Raw genomic sequence first — 22,825 nt, 5'->3', positions numbered from 1 at the left:
CATGTGCGTACGCCAAAGCGCACACAATGCGTGACAATTTCTGGTGCCCAGTGGCCTATTTAAAGCTAGCAGCATAAGCCATTAGTTGCTGGATGATCTTCAGCTTCCCCTGTGAGTTCCTGTGATCCTGATATTATTCATGTGTGAAAATTCATGTGCCAGTGCGCATATACGTACGCCAAAGCGCGTGCATGAGCCATTAGTTGCTGGATGAACTTCAGCTTGCCCTGTGAGTTCCTGTGTTCCTGATAGTATTTCATTTCCTGTCCTGACCCGGCTTGACCTGTCTTGTCTGCATCCCTGGCTTTGACCCTTGGTACTTTGACAACAAGGGAATGATTGGAGGTTACAATGGAAAAACAGCTTTGAGGTTTCAGCACTAGGAGTGTGCGGGTCGTTAAAAGGACTTACATTTCAAATACCGGGAGTCGAACCCGGGCCGCCTGGGTGAAAACCAGGAATCCTAACCGCTAGACCATATGGGAAAACTAGCTGCCTTGTTTTGAGAAAAATAGAGAAAACCAAAGGGAAAAAAAGATGTGCCACCGCCATCAGCTTCCAAGTATGGTGGCCAGCTATGACACACATATCACTTTCACTAATTGGCCTTGTTAGCGCAGCAGGTAGCGCGTCAGTCTCATAATCTGAAGGTCGTGAGTTCGATCCTCACACGGGGCACTACTCTCTAACCATTTTGTGAGCCTTGGGGTCCTTAATCTATGAAAAACACTACTCTTCATCCCTTAGGTCTTGTAGGAAACCATATGGATGGAAAATTGACCGGAAGATCAAGCTTTCAGTGCTCTTTTGCCTTCCACCATATTCCACCCAGCTAAAATCTTTAGCTCTGCATCCAACAGACCTTGCAAGATACAATGTCTACTCATCCTGGAACAACAGAGGCATTTTCCATCTATGTGACATGCTTCCCTTAGTTTCATCACACAGAAAGAACAAAGCACCGAGGAATTCAAAAGGGCTTTTTCAAAGGTGTGGAAAAAAAATATGATGTCTCTGTCAGAGAATGGTTTTCAGAAGATTGGCACATAGATATTTGAGAATGCAAATGTGCAGAAGAGCGAGAACGGCCGAGAAACTTCATGTGCTAGTATGCATGTGCGTACGCCAAAGCGTACACAATGCGTGACAATTTCTGGTGCCCAGTGGCCTATTTAAAGCTAGCAGCATAAGCCATTAGTTGCTGGATGATCTTCAGCTTCCCCTGTGAGTTCCTGTGATCCTGATATTATTCATGTGTGAAAATTCATGTGCCAGTGCGCATATACGTACGCCAAAGCGCGTGCACGAGCCATTAGTTGCTGGATGAACTTCAGCTTGCCCTGTGAGTTCCTGTGTTCCTGATAGTATTTCATTTCCTGTCCTGACCCGGCTTGACCTGTCTTGTCTGCATCCCTGGCTTTGACCCTTGGTACTTTGACAACAAGGGAATGATTGGAGGTTACAATGGAAAAACAGCTTTGAGGTTTCAGCACTAGGAGTGTGCGGGTCGTTAAAAGGACTTGCATTTCCCATACCGGGAGTCGAACCCGGGCCGCCTGGGTGAAAACCAGGAATCCTAACCGCTAGACCATATGGGAAAACTAGCTGCCTTGTTTTGTGAAAAATAGAGAAAACCAAAGGGAAAAAAAGATGTGCCACCGCCATCAGCTTCCAAGTATGGTGGCCAGCTATGACACACATATCACTTTCACTAATTGGCCTCGTTAGCACAGCAGGTAGCGCGTCAGTCTCATAATCTGAAGGTCGTGAGTTCGATCCTCACACGGGGCACTACTCTCTAACCATTTTGTGAGCCTTGGGGTCCTTAATCTATGAAAAACACTACTCTTCATCCCTTAGGTCTTGTAGGAAACCATATGGATGGAACATTGACCGGAAGATCAAGCTTTCAGTGCTCTTTTGCCTTCCACCATATTCCACCCAGCTAAAATCTTTAGCTCTGCATCCAACAGACCTTGCAAGATACAATGTCTACTCATCCTGGAACAACAGAGGCATTTTCCATCTATGTGACATGCTTCCCTTAGTTTCATCACACAGAAAGAACAAAGCACCGAGGAATTCAAAAGGGCTTTTTCAAAGGTGTGGAAAAAAAAGATGATGTCTCTGTCAGAGAATGGTTTGCAGAAGATTGGCACATAGATATTTGCCAATGCAAATGTGCAGAAGAGCGAGAACGGCCGAGAAACTTCATGTGCTAGTACGCATGTGCGTACGCCAAAGCGCACACAATGCGTGACAATTTCTGGTGCCCAGTGGCCTATTTAAAGCTAGCAGCATAAGCCATTAGTTGCTGGATGATCTTCAGCTTCCCCTGTGAGTTCCTGTGATCCTGATATTATTCATGTGTGAAAATTCATGTGCCAGTGCGCATATACGTACGCCAAAGCGCGTGCATGAGCCATTAGTTGCTGGATGAACTTCAGCTTGCCCTGTGAGTTCCTGTGTTCCTGATAGTATTTCATTTCCTGTCCTGACCCGGCTTGACCTGTCTTGTCTGCATCCCTGGCTTTGACCCTTGGTACTTTGACAACAAGGGAATGATTGGAGGTTACAATGGAAAAACAGCTTTGAGGTTTCAGCACTAGGAGTGTGCGGGTCGTTAAAAGGACTTGCATTTCCCATACCGGGAGTCGAACCCGGGCCGCCTGGGTGAAAACCAGGAATCCTAACCGCTAGACCATGTGGGAAAACTAGCTGCCTTGTTTTGAGAAAAATAGAGAAAACCAAAGGGAAAAAAAGATGTGCCACCGCCATCAGCTTCCAAGTATGGTGGCCAGCTATGATACACATATCACTTTCACTAATTGGCCTCGTTAGCACAGCAGATAGCGCGTCAGTCTCATAATCTGAAGGTCGTGAGTTCGATCCTCACACGGGGCACTACTCTCTAACCATTTTGTGAGCCTTGGGGTCCTTAATCTATGAAAAACACTACTCTTCATCCCTTAGGTCTTGTAGGAAACCATATGGATGGAACATTGACCGGAAGATCAAGCTTTCAGTGCTCTTTTGCCTTCCACCATATTCCACCCAGCTAAAATCTTTAGCTCTGCATCCAACAGACCTTGCAAGATACAATGTCTACTCATCCTGGAACAACAGAGGCATTTTCCATCTATGTGACATGCTTCCCTTAGTTTCATCACACAGAAAGAACAAAGCACCGAGGAATTCAAAAGGGCTTTTTCAAAGGTGTGGAAAAAAAAGATGATGTCTCTGTCAGAGAATGGTTTGCAGAAGATTGGCACATAGATATTTGCCAATGCAAATGTGCAGAAGAGCGAGAACGGCCGAGAAACTTCATGTGCTAGTACGCATGTGCGTACGCCAAAGCGCACACAATGCGTGACAATTTCTGGTGCCCAGTGGCCTATTTAAAGCTAGCAGCATAAGCCATTAGTTGCTGGATGATCTTCAGCTTCCCCTGTGAGTTCCTGTGATCCTGATATTATTCATGTGTGAAAATTCATGTGCCAGTGCGCATATACGTACGCCAAAGCGCGTGCATGAGCCATTAGTTGCTGGATGAACTTCAGCTTGCCCTGTGAGTTCCTGTGTTCCTGATAGTATTTCATTTCCTGTCCTGACCCGGCTTGACCTGTCTTGTCTGCATCCCTGGCTTTGACCCTTGGTACTTTGACAACAAGGGAATGATTGGAGGTTACAATGGAAAAACAGCTTTGAGGTTTCAGCACTAGGAGTGTGCGGGTCGTTAAAAGGACTTACATTTCAAATACCGGGAGTCGAACCCGGGCCGCCTGGGTGAAAACCAGGAATCCTAACCGCTAGACCATATGGGAAAACTAGCTGCCTTGTTTTGAGAAAAATAGAGAAAACCAAAGGGAAAAAAAGATGTGCCACCGCCATCAGCTTCCAAGTATGGTGGCCAGCTATGACACACATATCACTTTCACTAATTGGCCTCGTTAGCGCAGCAGGTAGTGCGTCAGTCTCATAATCTGAAGGTCGTGAGTTCGATCCTCACACGGGGCACTACTCTCTAACCATTTTGTGAGCCTTGGGGTCCTTAATCTATGAAAAACACTACTCTTCATCCCTTAGGTCTTGTAGGAAACCATATGGATGGAAAATTGACCGGAAGATCAAGCTTTCAGTGCTCTTTTGCCTTCCACCATATTCCACCCAGCTAAAATCTTTAGCTCTGCATCCAACAGACCTTGCAAGATACAATGTCTACTCATCCTGGAACAACAGAGGCATTTTCCATCTATGTGACATGCTTCCCTTAGTTTCATCACACAGAAAGAACAAAGCACCGAGGAATTCAAAAGGGCTTTTTCAAAGGTGTGGAAAAAAAAGATGATGTCTCTGTCAGAGAATGGTTTGCAGAAGATTGGCACATAGATATTTGCCAATGCAAATGTGCAGAAGAGCGAGAACGGCCGAGAAACTTCATGTGCTAGTACGCATGTGCGTACGCCAAAGCGCACACAATGCGTGACAATTTCTGGTGCCCAGTGGCCTATTTAAAGCTAGCAGCATAAGCCATTAGTTGCTGGATGATCTTCAGCTTCCCCTGTGAGTTCCTGTGATCCTGATATTATTCATGTGTGAAAATTCATGTGCCAGTGCGCATATACGTACGCCAAAGCGCGTGCATGAGCCATTAGTTGCTGGATGAACTTCAGCTTGCCCTGTGAGTTCCTGTGTTCCTGATAGTATTTCATTTCCTGTCCTGACCCGGCTTGACCTGTCTTGTCTGCATCCCTGGCTTTGACCCTTGGTACTTTGACAACAAGGGAATGATTGGAGGTTACAATGGAAAAACAGCTTTGAGGTTTCAGCACTAGGAGTGTGCGGGTCGTTAAAAGGACTTGCATTTCCCATACCGGGAGTCGAACCCGGGCCGCCTGGGTGAAAACCAGGAATCCTAACCGCTAGACCATATGGGAAAACTAGCTGCCTTGTTTTGAGAAAAATAGAGAAAACCAAAGGGAAAAAAAGATGTGCCACCGCCATCAGCTTCCAAGTATGGTGGCCAGCTATGACACACATATCACTTTCACTAATTGGCCTCGTTAGCGCAGCAGGTAGCGCGTCAGTCTCATAATCTGAAGGTCGTGAGTTCGATCCTCACACGGGGCACTACTCTCTAACCATTTTGTGAGCCTTGGGGTCCTTAATCTATGAAAAACACTACTCTTCATCCCTTAGGTCTTGTAGGAAACCATATGGATGGAAAATTGACCGGAAGATCAAGCTTTCAGTGCTCTTTTGCCTTCCACCATATTCCACCCAGCTAAAATCTTTAGCTCTGCATCCAACAGACCTTGCAAGATACAATGTCTACTCATCCTGGAACAACAGAGGCATTTTCCATCTATGTGACATGCTTCCCTTAGTTTCATCACACAGAAAGAACAAAGCACCGAGGAATTCAAAAGGGCTTTTTCAAAGGTGTGGAAAAAAAATATGATGTCTCTGTCAGAGAATGGTTTGCAGAAGATTGGCACATAGATATTTGCGAATGCAAATGTGCAGAAGAGCGAGAACGGCCGAGAAACTTCATGTGCTAGTATGCATGTGCGTACGCCAAAGCGTACACAATGCGTGACAATTTCTGGTGCCCAGTGGCCTATTTAAAGCTAGCAGCATAAGCCATTAGTTGCTGGATGATCTTCAGCTTCCCCTGTGAGTTCCTGTGATCCTGATATTATTCATGTGTGAAAATTCATGTGCCAGTGCGCATATACGTACGCCAAAGCGCGTGCACGAGCCATTAGTTGCTGGATGAACTTCAGCTTGCCCTGTGAGTTCCTGTGTTCCTGATAGTATTTCATTTCCTGTCCTGACCCGGCTTGACCTGTCTTGTCTGCATCCCTGGCTTTGACCCTTGGTACTTTGACAACAAGGGAATGATTGGAGGTTACAATGGAAAAACAGCTTTGAGGTTTCAGCACTAGGAGTGTGCGGGTCGTTAAAAGGACTTGCATTTCCCATACCGGGAGTCGAACCCGGGCCGCCTGGGTGAAAACCAGGAATCCTAACCGCTAGACCATATGGGAAAACTAGCTGCCTTGTTTTGTGAAAAATAGAGAAAACCAAAGGGAAAAAAAGATGTGCCACCGCCATCAGCTTCCAAGTATGGTGGCCAGCTATGACACACATATCACTTTCACTAATTGGCCTCGTTAGCACAGCAGGTAGCGCGTCAGTCTCATAATCTGAAGGTCGTGAGTTCGATCCTCACACGGGGCACTACTCTCTAACCATTTTGTGAGCCTTGGGGTCCTTAATCTATGAAAAACACTACTCTTCATCCCTTAGGTCTTGTAGGAAACCATATGGATGGAACATTGACCGGAAGATCAAGCTTTCAGTGCTCTTTTGCCTTCCACCATATTCCACCCAGCTAAAATCTTTAGCTCTGCATCCAACAGACCTTGCAAGATACAATGTCTACTCATCCTGGAACAACAGAGGCATTTTCCATCTATGTGACATGCTTCCCTTAGTTTCATCACACAGAAAGAACAAAGCACCGAGGAATTCAAAAGGGCTTTTTCAAAGGTGTGGAAAAAAAAGATGATGTCTCTGTCAGAGAATGGTTTGCAGAAGATTGGCACATAGATATTTGCCAATGCAAATGTGCAGAAGAGCGAGAACGGCCGAGAAACTTCATGTGCTAGTACGCATGTGCGTACGCCAAAGCGCACACAATGCGTGACAATTTCTGGTGCCCAGTGGCCTATTTAAAGCTAGCAGCATAAGCCATTAGTTGCTGGATGATCTTCAGCTTCCCCTGTGAGTTCCTGTGATCCTGATATTATTCATGTGTGAAAATTCATGTGCCAGTGCGCATATACGTACGCCAAAGCGCGTGCATGAGCCATTAGTTGCTGGATGAACTTCAGCTTGCCCTGTGAGTTCCTGTGTTCCTGATAGTATTTCATTTCCTGTCCTGACCCGGCTTGACCTGTCTTGTCTGCATCCCTGGCTTTGACCCTTGGTACTTTGACAACAAGGGAATGATTGGAGGTTACAATGGAAAAACAGCTTTGAGGTTTCAGCACTAGGAGTGTGCGGGTCGTTAAAAGGACTTACATTTCAAATACCGGGAGTCGAACCCGGGCCGCCTGGGTGAAAACCAGGAATCCTAACCGCTAGACCATATGGGAAAACTAGCTGCCTTGTTTTGAGAAAAATAGAGAAAACCAAAGGGAAAAAAAGATGTGCCACCGCCATCAGCTTCCAAGTATGGTGGCCAGCTATGACACACATATCACTTTCACTAATTGGCCTCGTTAGCGCAGCAGGTAGCGCGTCAGTCTCATAATCTGAAGGTCGTGAGTTCGATCCTCACACGGGGCACTACTCTCTAACCATTTTGTGAGCCTTGGGGTCCTTAATCTATGAAAAACACTACTCTTCATCCCTTAGGTCTTGTAGGAAACCATATGGATGGAAAATTGACCGGAAGATCAAGCTTTCAGTGCTCTTTTGCCTTCCACCATATTCCACCCAGCTAAAATCTTTAGCTCTGCATCCAACAGACCTTGCAAGATACAATGTCTACTCATCCTGGAACAACAGAGGCATTTTCCATCTATGTGACATGCTTCCCTTAGTTTCATCACACAGAAAGAACAAAGCACCGAGGAATTCAAAAGGGCTTTTTCAAAGGTGTGGAAAAAAAATATGATGTCTCTGTCAGAGAATGGTTTGCAGAAGATTGGCACATAGATATTTGAGAATGCAAATGTGCAGAAGAGCGAGAACGGCCGAGAAACTTCATGTGCTAGTATGCATGTGCGTACGCCAAAGCGTACACAATGCGTGACAATTTCTGGTGCCCAGTGGCCTATTTAAAGCTAGCAGCATAAGCCATTAGTTGCTGGATGATCTTCAGCTTCCCCTGTGAGTTCCTGTGATCCTGATATTATTCATGTGTGAAAATTCATGTGCCAGTGCGCATATACGTACGCCAAAGCGCGTGCACGAGCCATTAGTTGCTGGATGAACTTCAGCTTGCCCTGTGAGTTCCTGTGTTCCTGATAGTATTTCATTTCCTGTCCTGACCCGGCTTGACCTGTCTTGTCTGCATCCCTGGCTTTGACCCTTGGTACTTTGACAACAAGGGAATGATTGGAGGTTACAATGGAAAAACAGCTTTGAGGTTTCAGCACTAGGAGTGTGCGGGTCGTTAAAAGGACTTGCATTTCCCATACCGGGAGTCGAACCCGGGCCGCCTGGGTGAAAACCAGGAATCCTAACCGCTAGACCATATGGGAAAACTAGCTGCCTTGTTTTGTGAAAAATAGAGAAAACCAAAGGGAAAAAAAGATGTGCCACCGCCATCAGCTTCCAAGTATGGTGGCCAGCTATGACACACATATCACTTTCACTAATTGGCCTCGTTAGCACAGCAGGTAGCGCGTCAGTCTCATAATCTGAAGGTCGTGAGTTCGATCCTCACACGGGGCACTACTCTCTAACCATTTTGTGAGCCTTGGGGTCCTTAATCTATGAAAAACACTACTCTTCATCCCTTAGGTCTTGTAGGAAACCATATGGATGGAACATTGACCGGAAGATCAAGCTTTCAGTGCTCTTTTGCCTTCCACCATATTCCACCCACCTAAAATCTTTAGCTCTGCATCCAACAGACCTTGCAAGATACAATGTCTACTCATCCTGGAACAACAGAGGCATTTTCCATCTATGTGACATGCTTCCCTTAGTTTCATCACACAGAAAGAACAAAGCACCGAGGAATTCAAAAGGGCTTTTTCAAAGGTGTGGAAAAAAAAGATGATGTCTCTGTCAGAGAATGGTTTGCAGAAGATTGGCACATAGATATTTGCCAATGCAAATGTGCAGAAGAGCGAGAACGGCCGAGAAACTTCATGTGCTAGTACGCATGTGCGTACGCCAAAGCGCACACAATGCGTGACAATTTCTGGTGCCCAGTGGCCTATTTAAAGCTAGCAGCATAAGCCATTAGTTGCTGGATGATCTTCAGCTTCCCCTGTGAGTTCCTGTGATCCTGATATTATTCATGTGCCAGTGCGCATATACGTACGCCAAAGCGCGTGCACGAGCCATTAGTTGCTGGATGAACTTCAGCTTGCCCTGTGAGTTCCTGTGTTCCTGATAGTATTTCATTTCCTGTCCTGACCCGGCTTGACCTGTCTTGTCTGCATCCCTGGCTTTGACCCTTGGTACTTTGACAACAAGGGAATGATTGGAGGTTACAATGGAAAAACAGCTTTGAGGTTTCAGCACTAGGAGTGTGCGGGTCGTTAAAAGGACTTGCATTTCCCATACCGGGAGTCGAACCCGGGCCGCCTGGGTGAAAACCAGGAATCCTAACCGCTAGACCATATGGGAAAACTAGCTGCCTTGTTTTGTGAAAAATAGAGAAAACCAAAGGGAAAAAAAGATGTGCCACCGCCATCAGCTTCCAAGTATGGTGGCCAGCTATGACACACATATCACTTTCACTAATTGGCCTCGTTAGCGCAGCAGGTAGCGCGTCAGTCTCATAATCTGAAGGTCGTGAGTTCGATCCTCACACGGGGCACTACTCTCTAACCATTTTGTGAGCCTTGGGGTCCTTAATCTATGAAAAACACTACTCTTCATCCCTTAGGTCTTGTAGGAAACCATATGGATGGAAAATTGACCGGAAGATCAAGCTTTCAGTGCTCTTTTGCCTTCCACCATATTCCACCCAGCTAAAATCTTTAGCTCTGCATCCAACAGACCTTGCAAGATACAATGTCTACTCATCCTGGAACAACAGAGGCATTTTCCATCTATGTGACATGCTTCCCTTAGTTTCATCACACAGAAAGAACAAAGCACCGAGGAATTCAAAAGGGCTTTTTCAAAGGTGTGGAAAAAAAATATGATGTCTCTGTCAGAGAATGGTTTGCAGAAGATTGGCACATAGATATTTGCGAATGCAAATGTGCAGAAGAGCGAGAACGGCCGAGAAACTTCATGTGCTAGTATGCATGTGCGTACGCCAAAGCGTACACAATGCGTGACAATTTCTGGTGCCCAGTGGCCTATTTAAAGCTAGCAGCATAAGCCATTAGTTGCTGGATGATCTTCAGCTTCCCCTGTGAGTTCCTGTGATCCTGATATTATTCATGTGTGAAAATTCATGTGCCAGTGCGCATATACGTACGCCAAAGCGCGTGCACGAGCCATTAGTTGCTGGATGAACTTCAGCTTGCCCTGTGAGTTCCTGTGTTCCTGATAGTATTTCATTTCCTGTCCTGACCCGGCTTGACCTGTCTTGTCTGCATCCCTGGCTTTGACCCTTGGTACTTTGACAACAAGGGAATGATTGGAGGTTACAATGGAAAAACAGCTTTGAGGTTTCAGCACTAGGAGTGTGCGGGTCGTTAAAAGGACTTGCATTTCCCATACCGGGAGTCGAACCCGGGCCGCCTGGGTGAAAACCAGGAATCCTAACCGCTAGACCATATGGGAAAACTAGCTGCCTTGTTTTGTGAAAAATAGAGAAAACCAAAGGGAAAAAAAGATGTGCCACCTCCATCAGCTTCCAAGTATGGTGGCCAGCTATGACACACATATCACTTTCACTAATTGGCCTCGTTAGCACAGCAGGTAGCGCGTCAGTCTCATAATCTGAAGGTCGTGAGTTCGATCCTCACACGGGGCACTACTCTCTAACCATTTTGTGAGCCTTGGGGTCCTTAATCTATGAAAAACACTACTCTTCATCCCTTAGGTCTTGTAGGAAACCATATGGATGGAACATTGACCGGAAGATCAAGCTTTCAGTGCTCTTTTGCCTTCCACCATATTCCACCCACCTAAAATCTTTAGCTCTGCATCCAACAGACCTTGCAAGATACAATGTCTACTCATCCTGGAACAACAGAGGCATTTTCCATCTATGTGACATGCTTCCCTTAGTTTCATCACACAGAAAGAACAAAGCACCGAGGAATTCAAAAGGGCTTTTTCAAAGGTGTGGAAAAAAAAGATGATGTCTCTGTCAGAGAATGGTTTGCAGAAGATTGGCACATAGATATTTGCCAATGCAAATGTGCAGAAGAGCGAGAACGGCCGAGAAACTTCATGTGCTAGTACGCATGTGCGTACGCCAAAGCGCACACAATGCGTGACAATTTCTGGTGCCCAGTGGCCTATTTAAAGCTAGCAGCATAAGCCATTAGTTGCTGGATGATCTTCAGCTTCCCCTGTGAGTTCCTGTGATCCTGATATTATTCATGTGTGAAAATTCATGTGCCAGTGCGCATATACGTACGCCAAAGCGCGTGCATGAGCCATTAGTTGCTGGATGAACTTCAGCTTGCCCTGTGAGTTCCTGTGTTCCTGATAGTATTTCATTTCCTGTCCTGACCCGGCTTGACCTGTCTTGTCTGCATCCCTGGCTTTGACCCTTGGTACTTTGACAACAAGGGAATGATTGGAGGTTACAATGGAAAAACAGCTTTGAGGTTTCAGCACTAGGAGTGTGCGGGTCGTTAACAGGACTTACATTTCAAATACCGGGAGTCGAACCCGGGCCGCCTGGGTGAAAACCAGGAATCCTAACCGCTAGACCATATGGGAAAACTAGCTGCCTTGTTTTGAGAAAAATAGAGAAAACCAAAGGGAAAAAAAGATGTGCCACCGCCATCAGCTTCCAAGTATGGTGGCCAGCTATGACACACATATCACTTTCACTAATTGGCCTCGTTAGCGCAGCAGGTAGCGCGTCAGTCTCATAATCTGAAGGTCGTGAGTTCGATCCTCACACGGGGCACTACTCTCTAACCATTTTGTGAGCCTTGGGGTCCTTAATCTATGAAAAACACTACTCTTCATCCCTTAGGTCTTGTAGGAAACCATATGGATGGAAAATTGACCGGAAGATCAAGCTTTCAGTGCTCTTTTGCCTTCCACCATATTCCACCCAGCTAAAATCTTTAGCTCTGCATCCAACAGACCTTGCAAGATACAATGTCTACTCATCCTGGAACAACAGAGGCATTTTCCATCTATGTGACATGCTTCCCTTAGTTTCATCACACAGAAAGAACAAAGCACCGAGGAATTCAAAAGGGCTTTTTCAAAGGTGTGGAAAAAAAAGATGATGTCTCTGTCAGAGAATGGTTTGCAGAAGATTGGCACATAGATATTTGCCAATGCAAATGTGCAGAAGAGCGAGAACGGCCGAGAAACTTCATGTGCTAGTATGCATGTGCGTACGCCAAAGCGCACACAATGCGTGACAATTTCTGGTGCCCAGTGGCCTATTTAAAGCTAGCAGCATAAGCCATTAGTTGCTGGATGATCTTCAGCTTCCCCTGTGAGTTCCTGTGATCCTGATATTATTCATGTGTGAAAATTCATGTGCCAGTGCGCATATACGTACGCCAAAGCGCGTGCACGAGCCATTAGTTGCTGGATGAACTTCAGCTTGCCCTGTGAGTTCCTGTGTTCCTGATAGTATTTCATTTCCTGTCCTGACCCGGCTTGACCTGTCTTGTCTGCATCCCTGGCTTTGACCCTTGGTACTTTGACAACAAGGGAATGATTGGAGGTTACAATGGAAAAACAGCTTTGAGGTTTCAGCACTAGGAGTGTGCGGGTCGTTAAAAGGACTTGCATTTCCCATACCGGGAGTCGAACCCGGGCCGCCTGGGTGAAAACCAGGAATCCTAACCGCTAGACCATATGGGAAAACTAGCTGCCTTGTTTTGTGAAAAATAGAGAAAACCAAAGGGAAAAAAAGATGTGCCACCGCCATCAGCTTCCAAGTATGGTGGCCAGCTATGACACACATATCACTTTCACTAATTGGCCTCGTTAGCACAGCAGGTAGCGCGTCAGTCTCATAATCTGAAGGTCGTGAGTTCGATCCTCACACGGGGCACTACTCTCTAACCATTTTGTGAGCCTTGGGGTCCTTAATCTATGAAAAACACTACTCTTCATCCCTTAGGTCTTGTAGGAAACCATATGGATGGAACATTGACCGGAAGATCAAGCTTTCAGTGCTCTTTTGCCTTCCACCATATTCCACCCAGCTAAAATCTTTAGCTCTGCATCCAACAGACCTTGCAAGATACAATGTCTACTCATCCTGGAACAACAGAGGCATTTTCCATCTATGTGACATGCTTCCCTTAGTTTCATCACACAGAAAGAACAAAGCACCGAGGAATTCAAAAGGGCTTTTTCAAAGGTGTGGAAAAAAAAGATGATGTCTCTGTCAGAGAATGGTTTGCAGAAGATTGGCACATAGATATTTGCCAATGCAAATGTGCAGAAGAGCGAGAACGGCCGAGAAACTTCATGTGCTAGTACGCATGTGCGTACGCCAAAGCGCACACAATGCGTGACAATTTCTGGTGCCCAGTGGCCTATTTAAAGCTAGCAGCATAAGCCATTAGTTGCTGGATGATCTTCAGCTTCCCCTGTGAGTTCCTGTGATCCTGATATTATTCATGTGTGAAAATTCATGTGCCAGTGCGCATATACGTACGCCAAAGCGCGTGCATGAGCCATTAGTTGCTGGATGAACTTCAGCTTGCCCTGTGAGTTCCTGTGTTCCTGATAGTATTTCATTTCCTGTCCTGACCCGGCTTGACCTGTCTTGTCTGCATCCCTGGCTTTGACCCTTGGTACTTTGACAAGAAGGGAATGATTGGAGGTTACAATGGAAAAACAGCTTTGAGGTTTCAGCACTAGGAGTGTGCGGGTCGTTAAAAGGACTTGCATTTCCCATACCGGGAGTCGAACCCGGGCCGCCTGGGTGAAAACCAGGAATCCTAACCGCTAGACCATATGGGAAAACTAGCTGCCTTGTTTTGAGAAAAATAGAGAAAACCAAAGGGAAAAAAAGATGTGCCACCGCCATCAGCTTCCAAGTATGGTGGCCAGCTATGACACACATATCACTTTCACTAATTGGCCTCGTTAGCGCAGCAGGTAGCGCGTCAGTCTCATAATCTGAAGGTCGTGAGTTCGATCCTCACACGGGGCACTACTCTCTAACCATTTTGTGAGCCTTGGGGTCCTTAATCTATGAAAAACACTACTCTTCATCCCTTAGGTCTTGTAGGAAACCATATGGATGGAAAATTGACCGGAAGATCAAGCTTTCAGTGCTCTTTTGCCTTCCACCATATTCCACCCAGCTAAAATCTTTAGCTCTGCATCCAACAGACCTTGCAAGATACAATGTCTACTCATCCTGGAACAACAGAGGCATTTTCCATCTATGTGACATGCTTCCCTTAGTTTCATCACACAGAAAGAACAAAGCACCGAGGAATTCAAAAGGGCTTTTTCAAAGGTGTGGAAAAAAAAGATGATGTCTCTGTCAGAGAATGGTTTGCAGAAGATTGGCACATAGATATTTGCCAATGCAAATGTGCAGAAGAGCGAGAACGGCCGAGAAACTTCATGTGCTAGTATGCATGTGCGTACGCCAAAGCGCACACAATGCGTGACAATTTCTGGTGCCCAGTGGCCTATTTAAAGCTAGCAGCATAAGCCATTAGTTGCTGGATGATCTTCAGCTTCCCCTGTGAGTTCCTGTGATCCTGATATTATTCATGTGTGAAAATTCATGTGCCAGTGCGCATATACGTACGCCAAAGCGCGTGCACGAGCCATTAGTTGCTGGATGAACTTCAGCTTGCCCTGTGAGTTCCTGTGTTCCTGATAGTATTTCATTTCCTGTCCTGACCCGGCTTGACCTGTCTTGTCTGCATCCCTGGCTTTGACCCTTGGTACTTTGACAACAAGGGAATGATTGGAGGTTACAATGGAAAAACAGCTTTGAGGTTTCAGCACTAGGAGTGTGCGGGTCGTTAAAAGGACTTGCATTTCCCATACCGGGAGTCGAACCCGGGCCGCCTGGGTGAAAACCAGGAATCCTAACCGCTAGACCATATGGGAAAACTAGCTGCCTTGTTTTGTGAAAAATAGAGAAAACCAAAGGGAAAAAAAGATGTGCCACCGCCATCAGCTTCCAAGTATGGTGGCCAGCTATGACACACATATCACTTTCACTAATTGGCCTCGTTAGCACAGCAGGTAGCGCGTCAGTCTCATAATCTGAAGGTCGTGAGTTCGATCCTCACACGGGGCACTACTCTCTAACCATTTTGTGAGCCTTGGGGTCCTTAATCTATGAAAAACACTACTCTTCATCCCTTAGGTCTTGTAGGAAACCATATGGATGGAACATTGACCGGAAGATCAAGCTTTCAGTGCTCTTTTGCCTTCCACCATATTCCACCCAGCTAAAATCTTTAGCTCTGCATCCAACAGACCTTGCAAGATACAATGTCTACTCATCCTGGAACAACAGAGGCATTTTCCATCTATGTGACATGCTTCCCTTAGTTTCATCACACAGAAAGAACAAAGCACCGAGGAATTCAAAAGGGCTTTTTCAAAGGTGTGGAAAAAAAAGATGATGTCTCTGTCAGAGAATGGTTTGCAGAAGATTGGCACATAGATATTTGCCAATGCAAATGTGCAGAAGAGCGAGAACGGCCGAGAAACTTCATGTGCTAGTACGCATGTGCGTACGCCAAAGCGCACACAATGCGTGACAATTTCTGGTGCCCAGTGGCCTATTTAAAGCTAGCAGCATAAGCCATTAGTTGCTGGATGATCTTCAGCTTCCCCTGTGAGTTCCTGTGATCCTGATATTATTCATGTGTGAAAATTCATGTGCCAGTGCGCATATACGTACGCCAAAGCGCGTGCATGAGCCATTAGTTGCTGGATGAACTTCAGCTTGCCCTGTGAGTTCCTGTGTTCCTGATAGTATTTCATTTCCTGTCCTGACCCGGCTTGACCTGTCTTGTCTGCATCCCTGGCTTTGACCCTTGGTACTTTGACAAGAAGGGAATGATTGGAGGTTACAATGGAAAAACAGCTTTGAGGTTTCAGCACTAGGAGTGTGCGGGTCGTTAAAAGGACTTGCATTTCCCATACCGGGAGTCGAACCCGGGCCGCCTGGGTGAAAACCAGGAATCCTAACCGCTAGACCATATGGGAAAACTAGCTGCCTTGTTTTGAGAAAAATAGAGAAAACCAAAGGGAAAAAAAGATGTGCCACCGCCATCAGCTTCCAAGTATGGTGGCCAGCTATGACACACATATCACTTTCACTAATTGGCCTCGTTAGCGCAGCAGGTAGCACGGCAGTCTCATAATCTGAAGGTCGTGAGTTCGATCCTCACACGGGGCACTACTCTCTAACCATTTTGTGAGCCTTGGGGTCCTTAATCTATGAAAAACACTACTCTTCATCCCTTAGGTCTTGTAGGAAACCATATGGATGGAAAATTGACCGGAAGATCAAGCTTTCAGTGCTCTTTTGCCTTCCACCATATTCCACCCAGCTAAAATCTTTAGCTCTGCATCCAACAGACCTTGCAAGATACAATGTCTACTCATCCTGGAACAACAGAGGCATTTTCCATCTATGTGACATGCTTCCCTTAGTTTCATCACACAGAAAGAACAAAGCACCGAGGAATTCAAAAGGGCTTTTTCAAAGGTGTGGAAAAAAAAGATGATGTCTCTGTCAGAGAATGGTTTGCAGAAGATTGGCACATAGATATTTGCGAATGCAAATGTGCAGAAGAGCGAGAACGGCCGAGAAACTTCATGTGCTAGTATGCATGTGCGTACGCCAAAGCGCACACAATGCGTGACAATTTCTGGTGCCCAGTGGCCTATTTAAAGCTAGCAGCATAAGCCATTAGTTGCTGGATGATCTTCAGCTTCCCCTGTGAGTTCCTGTGATCCTGATATTATTCATGTGTGAAAATTCATGTGCCAGTGCGCATATACGTACGCCAAAGCGCGTGCACGAGCCATTAGTTGCTGGATGAACTTCAGCTTGCCCTGTGAGTTCCTGTGTTCCTGATAGTATTTCATTTCCTGTCCTGACCCGGCTTGACCTGTCTTGTCTGCATCCCTGGCTTTGACCCTTGGTACTTTGACAACAAGGGAATGATTGGAGGTTACAATGGAAAAACAGCTTTGAGGTTTCAGCACTAGGAGTGTGCGGGTCGTTAAAAGGACTTGCATTTCCCATACCGGGAGTCGAACCCGGGCCCCCTGGGTGAAAACCAGGAATCCTAACCGCTAGACCATATGGGAAAACTAGCTGCCTTGTTTTGTGAAAAATAGAGAAAACCAAAGGGAAAAAAAGATGTGCCACCGCCATCAGCTTCCAAGTATGGTGGCCAGCTATGACACACATATCACTTTCACTAATTGGCCTCGTTAGCACAGCAGGTAGCGCGTCAGTCTCATAATCTGAAGGTCGTGAGTTCGATCCTCACACGGGGCACTACTCTCTAACCATTTTGTGAGCCTTGGGGTCCTTAATCTATGAAAAACACTACTCTTCATCCCTTAGGTCTTGTAGGAAACCATATGGATGGAACATTGACCGGAAGATCAAGCTTTCAGTGCTCTTTTGCCTTCCACCATATTCCACCCAGCTAAAATCTTTAGCTCTGCATCCAACAGACCTTGCAAGATACAATGTCTACTCATCCTGGAACAACAGAGGCATTTTCCATCTATGTGACATGCTTCCCTTAGTTTCATCACACAGAAAGAACAAAGCACCGAGGAATTCAAAAGGGCTTTTTCAAAGGTGTGGAAAAAAAAGATGATGTCTCTGTCAGAGAATGGTTTGCAGAAGATTGGCACATAGATATTTGCCAATGCAAATGTGCAGAAGAGCGAGAACGGCCGAGAAACTTCATGTGCTAGTACGCATGTGCGTACGCCAAAGCGCACACAATGCGTGACAATTTCTGGTGCCCAGTGGCCTATTTAAAGCTAGCAGCATAAGCCATTAGTTGCTGGATGATCTTCAGCTTCCCCTGTGAGTTCCTGTGATCCTGATATTATTCATGTGTGAAAATTCATGTGCCAGTGCGCATATACGTACGCCAAAGCGCGTGCATGAGCCATTAGTTGCTGGATGAACTTCAGCTTGCCCTGTGAGTTCCTGTGTTCCTGATAGTATTTCATTTCCTGTCCTGACCCGGCTTGACCTGTCTTGTCTGCATCCCTGGCTTTGACCCTTGGTACTTTGACAAGAAGGGAATGATTGGAGGTTACAATGGAAAAACAGCTTTGAGGTTTCAGCACTAGGAGTGTGCGGGTCGTTAAAAGGACTTGCATTTCCCATACCGGGAGTCGAACCCGGGCCGCCTGGGTGAAAACCAGGAATCCTAACCGCTAGACCATATGGGAAAACTAGCTGCCTTGTTTTGAGAAAAATAGAGAAAACCAAAGGGAAAAAAAGATGTGCCACCGCCATCAGCTTCCAAGTATGGTGGCCAGCTATGACACACATATCACTTTCACTAATTGGCCTCGTTAGCGCAGCAGGTAGCACGTCAGTCTCATAATCTGAAGGTCGTGAGTTCGATCCTCACACGGGGCACTACTCTCTAACCATTTTGTGAGCCTTGGGGTCCTTAATCTATGAAAAACACTACTCTTCATCCCTTAGGTCTTGTAGGAAACCATATGGATGGAAAATTGACCGGAAGATCAAGCTTTCAGTGCTCTTTTGCCTTCCACCATATTCCACCCAGCTAAAATCTTTAGCTCTGCATCCAACAGACCTTGCAAGATACAATGTCTACTCATCCTGGAACAACAGAGGCATTTTCCATCTATGTGACATGCTTCCCTTAGTTTCATCACACAGAAAGAACAAAGCACCGAGGAATTCAAAAGGGCTTTTTCAAAGGTGTGGAAAAAAAAGATGATGTCTCTGTCAGAGAATGGTTTGCAGAAGATTGGCACATAGATATTTGCGAATGCAAATGTGCAGAAGAGCGAGAACGGCCGAGAAACTTCATGTGCTAGTATGCATGTGCGTACGCCAAAGCGCACACAATGCGTGACAATTTCTGGTGCCCAGTGGCCTATTTAAAGCTAGCAGCATAAGCCATTAGTTGCTGGATGATCTTCAGCTTCCCCTGTGAGTTCCTGTGATCCTGATATTATTCATGTGTGAAAATTCATGTGCCAGTGCGCATATACGTACGCCAAAGCGCGTGCACGAGCCATTAGTTGCTGGATGAACTTCAGCTTGCCCTGTGAGTTCCTGTGTTCCTGATAGTATTTCATTTCCTGTCCTGACCCGGCTTGACCTGTCTTATCTGCATCCCTGGCTTTGACCCTTGGTACTTTGACAACAAGGGAATGATTGGAGGTTACAATGGAAAAACAGCTTTGAGGTTTCAGCACTAGGAGTGTGCGGGTCGTTAAAAGGACTTGCATTTCCCATACCGGGAGTCGAACCCGGGCCGCCTGGGTGAAAACCAGGAATCCTAACCGCTAGACCATATGGGAAAACTAGCTGCCTTGTTTTGTGAAAAATAGAGAAAACCAAAGGGAAAAAAAGATGTGCCACCGCCATCAGCTTCCAAGTATGGTGGCCAGCTATGACACACATATCACGTTCACTAATTGGCCTCGTTAGCGCAGCAGGTAGCGCGTCAGTCTCATAATCTGAAGGTCGTGAGTTCGATCCTCACACGGGGCACTACTCTCTAACCATTTTGTGAGCCTTGGGGTCCTTAATCTATGAAAAACACTACTCTTCATCCCTTAGGTCTTGTAGGAAACCATATGGATGGAACATTGACCGCAAGATCAAGCTTTCAGTGCTCTTTTGCCTTCCACCATATTCCACCCAGCTAAAATCTTTAGCTCTGCATCCAACAGACCTTGCAAGATACAATGTCTACTCATCCTGGAACAACAGAGGCATTTTCCATCTATGTGACATGCTTCCCTTAGTTTCATCACACAGAAAGAACAAAGCACCGAGGAATTCAAAAGGGCTTTTTCAAAGGTGTGGAAAAAAAAGATGATGTCTCTGTCAGAGAATGGTTTTCAGAAGATTGGCACATAGATATTTGCCAATGCAAATGTGCAGAAGAGCGAGAACGGCCGAGAAACTTCATGTGCTAGTACGCATGTGCGTACGCCAAAGCGCACACAATGCGTGACAATTTCTGGTGCCCAGTGGCCTATTTAAAGCTAGCAGCATAAGCCATTAGTTGCTGGATGATCTTCAGCTTCCCCTGTGAGTTCCTGTGATCCTGATATTATTCATGTGTGAAAATTCATGTGCCAGTGCGCATATACGTATGCCAAAGCGCGTGCATGAGCCATTAGTTGCTGGATGAACTTCAGCTTGCCCTGTGAGTTCCTGTGTTCCTGATAGTATTTCATTTCCTGTCCTGACCCGGCTTGACCTGTCTTGTCTGCATCCCTGGCTTTGACCCTTGGTACTTTGACAACAAGGGAATGATTGGAGGTTACAATGGAAAAACAGCTTTGAGGTTTCAGCACTAGGAGTGTGCGGGTCGTTAAAAGGACTTGCATTTCCCATACCGGGAGTCGAACCCGGGCCGCCTGGGTGAAAACCAGGAATCCTAACCGCTAGACCATATGGGAAAACTAGCTGCCTTGTTTTGAGAAAAATAGAGAAAACCAAAGGGAAAAAAAAGATGTGCCACCGCCATCAGCTTCCAAGTATGGTGGCCAGCTATGACACACATATCACTTTCACTAATTGGCCTCGTTAGCGCAGCAGGTAGCGCGGCAATCTCATAATCTGAAGGTCGTGAGTTCGATCCTCACACGGGGCACTACTCTCTAACCATTTTGTGAGCCTTGGGGTAGTTAATCTATGAAAAACACTACTCTTCATCCCTTAGGTCTTGTAGGAAACCATATGGATGGAAAATTGACCGGAAGATCAAGCTTTCAGTGCTCTTTTGCCTTCCACCATATTCCACCCAGCTAAAATCTTTAGCTCTGCATCCAACAGACCTTGCAAGATACAATGTCTACTCATCCTGGAACAACAGAGGCATTTTCCATCTATGTGACATGCTTCCCTTAGTTTCATCACACAGAAAGAACAAAGCACCGAGGAATTCAAAAGGGCTTTTTCAAAGGTGTGGAAAAAAAAGATGATGTCTCTGTCAGAGAATGGTTTGCAGAAGATTGGCACATAGATATTTGCCAATGCAAATGTGCAGAAGAGCGAGAACGGCCGAGAAACTTCATGTGCTAGTACGCATGTGCGTACGCCAAAGCGCACACAATGCGTGACAATTTCTGGTGCCCAGTGGCCTATTTAAAGCTAGCAGCATAAGCCATTAGTTGCTGGATGATCTTCAGCTTCCCCTGTGAGTTCCTTTGATCCTGATATTATTCATGTGTGAAAATTCATGTGCCAGTGCGCATATACGTACGCCAAAGCGCGTGCATGAGCCATTAGTTGCTGGATGAACTTCAGCTTGCCCTGTGAGTTCCTGTGTTCCTGATAGTATTTCATTTCCTGTCCTGACCCGGCTTGACCTGTCTTGTCTGCATCCCTGGCTTTGACCCTTGGTACTTTGACAAGAAGGGAATGATTGGAGGTTACAATGGAAAAACAGCTTTGAGGTTTCAGCACTAGGAGTGTGCGGGTCGTTAAAAGGACTTGCATTTCCCATACCGGGAGTCGAACCCGGGCCGCCTGGGTGAAAACCAGGAATCCTAACCGCTAGACCATATGGGAAAACTAGCTGCCTTGTTTTGAGAAAAATAGAGAAAACCAAAGGGAAAAAAAAGATGTGCCACCGCCATCAGCTTCCAAGTATGGTGGCCAGCTATGACACACATATCACTTTCACTAATTGGCCTCGTTAGCGCAGCAGGTAGCGCGTCAGTCTCATAATCTGAAGGTCGTGAGTTCGATCCTCACACGGGGCACTACTCTCTAACCATTTTGTGAGCCTTGGGGTAGTTAATCTATGAAAAACACTACTCTTCATCCCTTAGGTCTTGTAGGAAACCATATGGATGGAAAATTGACCGGAAGATCAAGCTTTCAGTGCTCTTTTGCCTTCCACCATATTCCACCCAGCTAAAATCTTTAGCTCTGCATCCAACAGACCTTGCAAGATACAATGTCTACTCATCCTGGAACAACAGAGGCATTTTCCATCTATGTGACATGCTTCCCTTAGTTTCATCACACAGAAAGAACAAAGCACCGAGGAATTCAAAAGGGCTTTTTCAAAGGTGTGGAAAAAAAAGATGATGTCTCTGTCAGAGAATGGTTTGCAGAAGATTGGCACATAGATATTTGCCAATGCAAATGTGCAGAAGAGCGAGAACGGCCGAGAAACTTCATGTGCTAGTACGCATGTGCGTACGCCAAAGCGCACACAATGCGTGACAATTTCTGGTGCCCAGTGGCCTATTTAAAGCTAGCAGCATAAGCCATTAGTTGCTGGATGATCTTCAGCTTCCCCTGTGAGTTCCTTTGATCCTGATATTATTCATGTGTGAAAATTCATGTGCCAGTGCGCATATACGTACGCCAAAGCGCGTGCACGAGCCATTAGTTGCTGGATGAACTTCAGCTTGCCCTGTGAGTTCCTGTGTTCCTGATAGTATTTCATTTCCTGTCCTGACCCGGCTTGACCTGTCTTGTCTGCATCCCTGGCTTTGACCCTTGGTACTTTGACAAGAAGGGAATGATTGGAGGTTACAATGGAAAAACAGCTTTGAGGTTTCAGCACTAGGAGTGTGCGGGTCGTTAAAAGGACTTGCATTTCCCATACCGGGAGTCGAACCCGGGCCGCCTGGGTGAAAACCAGAAATCCTAACCGCTAGACCATATGGGAAAACTAGCTGCTTTGTTTTGAAAAAAATTGAGAAAACCAAAGGGAAAAAAAGATGTGCCACCGCCATCAGCTTCCAAGTATGGTGGCCAGCT

The 22,825-nt window shown here is 45.9% G+C and overlaps 8 non-coding genes across 8 annotated transcripts; 7 read left to right on the top strand and 1 right to left on the bottom strand.

The window, feature by feature from the left end:
* The first annotated feature begins 5,057 nt into the window (after positions 1–5,057).
* TRNAM-CAU (transfer RNA methionine (anticodon CAU)) lies at positions 5,058–5,130 on the top strand. The gene has a single exon. It is a non-coding gene; the product is annotated as a tRNA-Met (tRNA).
* A 2,153-nt stretch (positions 5,131–7,283) lies between these two features.
* TRNAM-CAU (transfer RNA methionine (anticodon CAU)) lies at positions 7,284–7,356 on the top strand. Its single transcript has one exon. It is a non-coding gene; the product is annotated as a tRNA-Met (tRNA).
* A 2,139-nt stretch (positions 7,357–9,495) lies between these two features.
* Positions 9,496–9,568, top strand: TRNAM-CAU (transfer RNA methionine (anticodon CAU)). Its single transcript has one exon. It is a non-coding gene; the product is annotated as a tRNA-Met (tRNA).
* A 2,153-nt stretch (positions 9,569–11,721) lies between these two features.
* TRNAM-CAU (transfer RNA methionine (anticodon CAU)) lies at positions 11,722–11,794 on the top strand. The gene has a single exon. It is a non-coding gene; the product is annotated as a tRNA-Met (tRNA).
* Positions 11,795–13,947: 2,153 nt separating this feature from the next.
* Positions 13,948–14,020, top strand: TRNAM-CAU (transfer RNA methionine (anticodon CAU)). The gene has a single exon. It is a non-coding gene; the product is annotated as a tRNA-Met (tRNA).
* A 3,074-nt stretch (positions 14,021–17,094) lies between these two features.
* Positions 17,095–17,166, bottom strand: TRNAE-UUC (transfer RNA glutamic acid (anticodon UUC)). Its single transcript has one exon. It is a non-coding gene; the product is annotated as a tRNA-Glu (tRNA).
* Positions 17,167–19,512: 2,346 nt separating this feature from the next.
* Positions 19,513–19,585, top strand: TRNAM-CAU (transfer RNA methionine (anticodon CAU)). The gene has a single exon. It is a non-coding gene; the product is annotated as a tRNA-Met (tRNA).
* Positions 19,586–21,740: 2,155 nt separating this feature from the next.
* TRNAM-CAU (transfer RNA methionine (anticodon CAU)) lies at positions 21,741–21,813 on the top strand. The gene has a single exon. It is a non-coding gene; the product is annotated as a tRNA-Met (tRNA).
* Positions 21,814–22,825: the final 1,012 nt, after the last annotated feature.

This window comes from Lithobates pipiens, unplaced genomic scaffold, assembly GCF_037356315.1.
Source record: "Lithobates pipiens isolate NorthernLeopardFrog02 unplaced genomic scaffold, aLitPip1_a1.2 Scaffold_8, whole genome shotgun sequence".
In the NCBI taxonomy this organism is placed as follows: domain Eukaryota; kingdom Metazoa; phylum Chordata; class Amphibia; order Anura; family Ranidae; genus Lithobates; species Lithobates pipiens.
The sequence above is the reverse complement of the archived record's forward strand: the minus strand, read 5'-3'. Positions and strand labels throughout refer to the sequence as shown.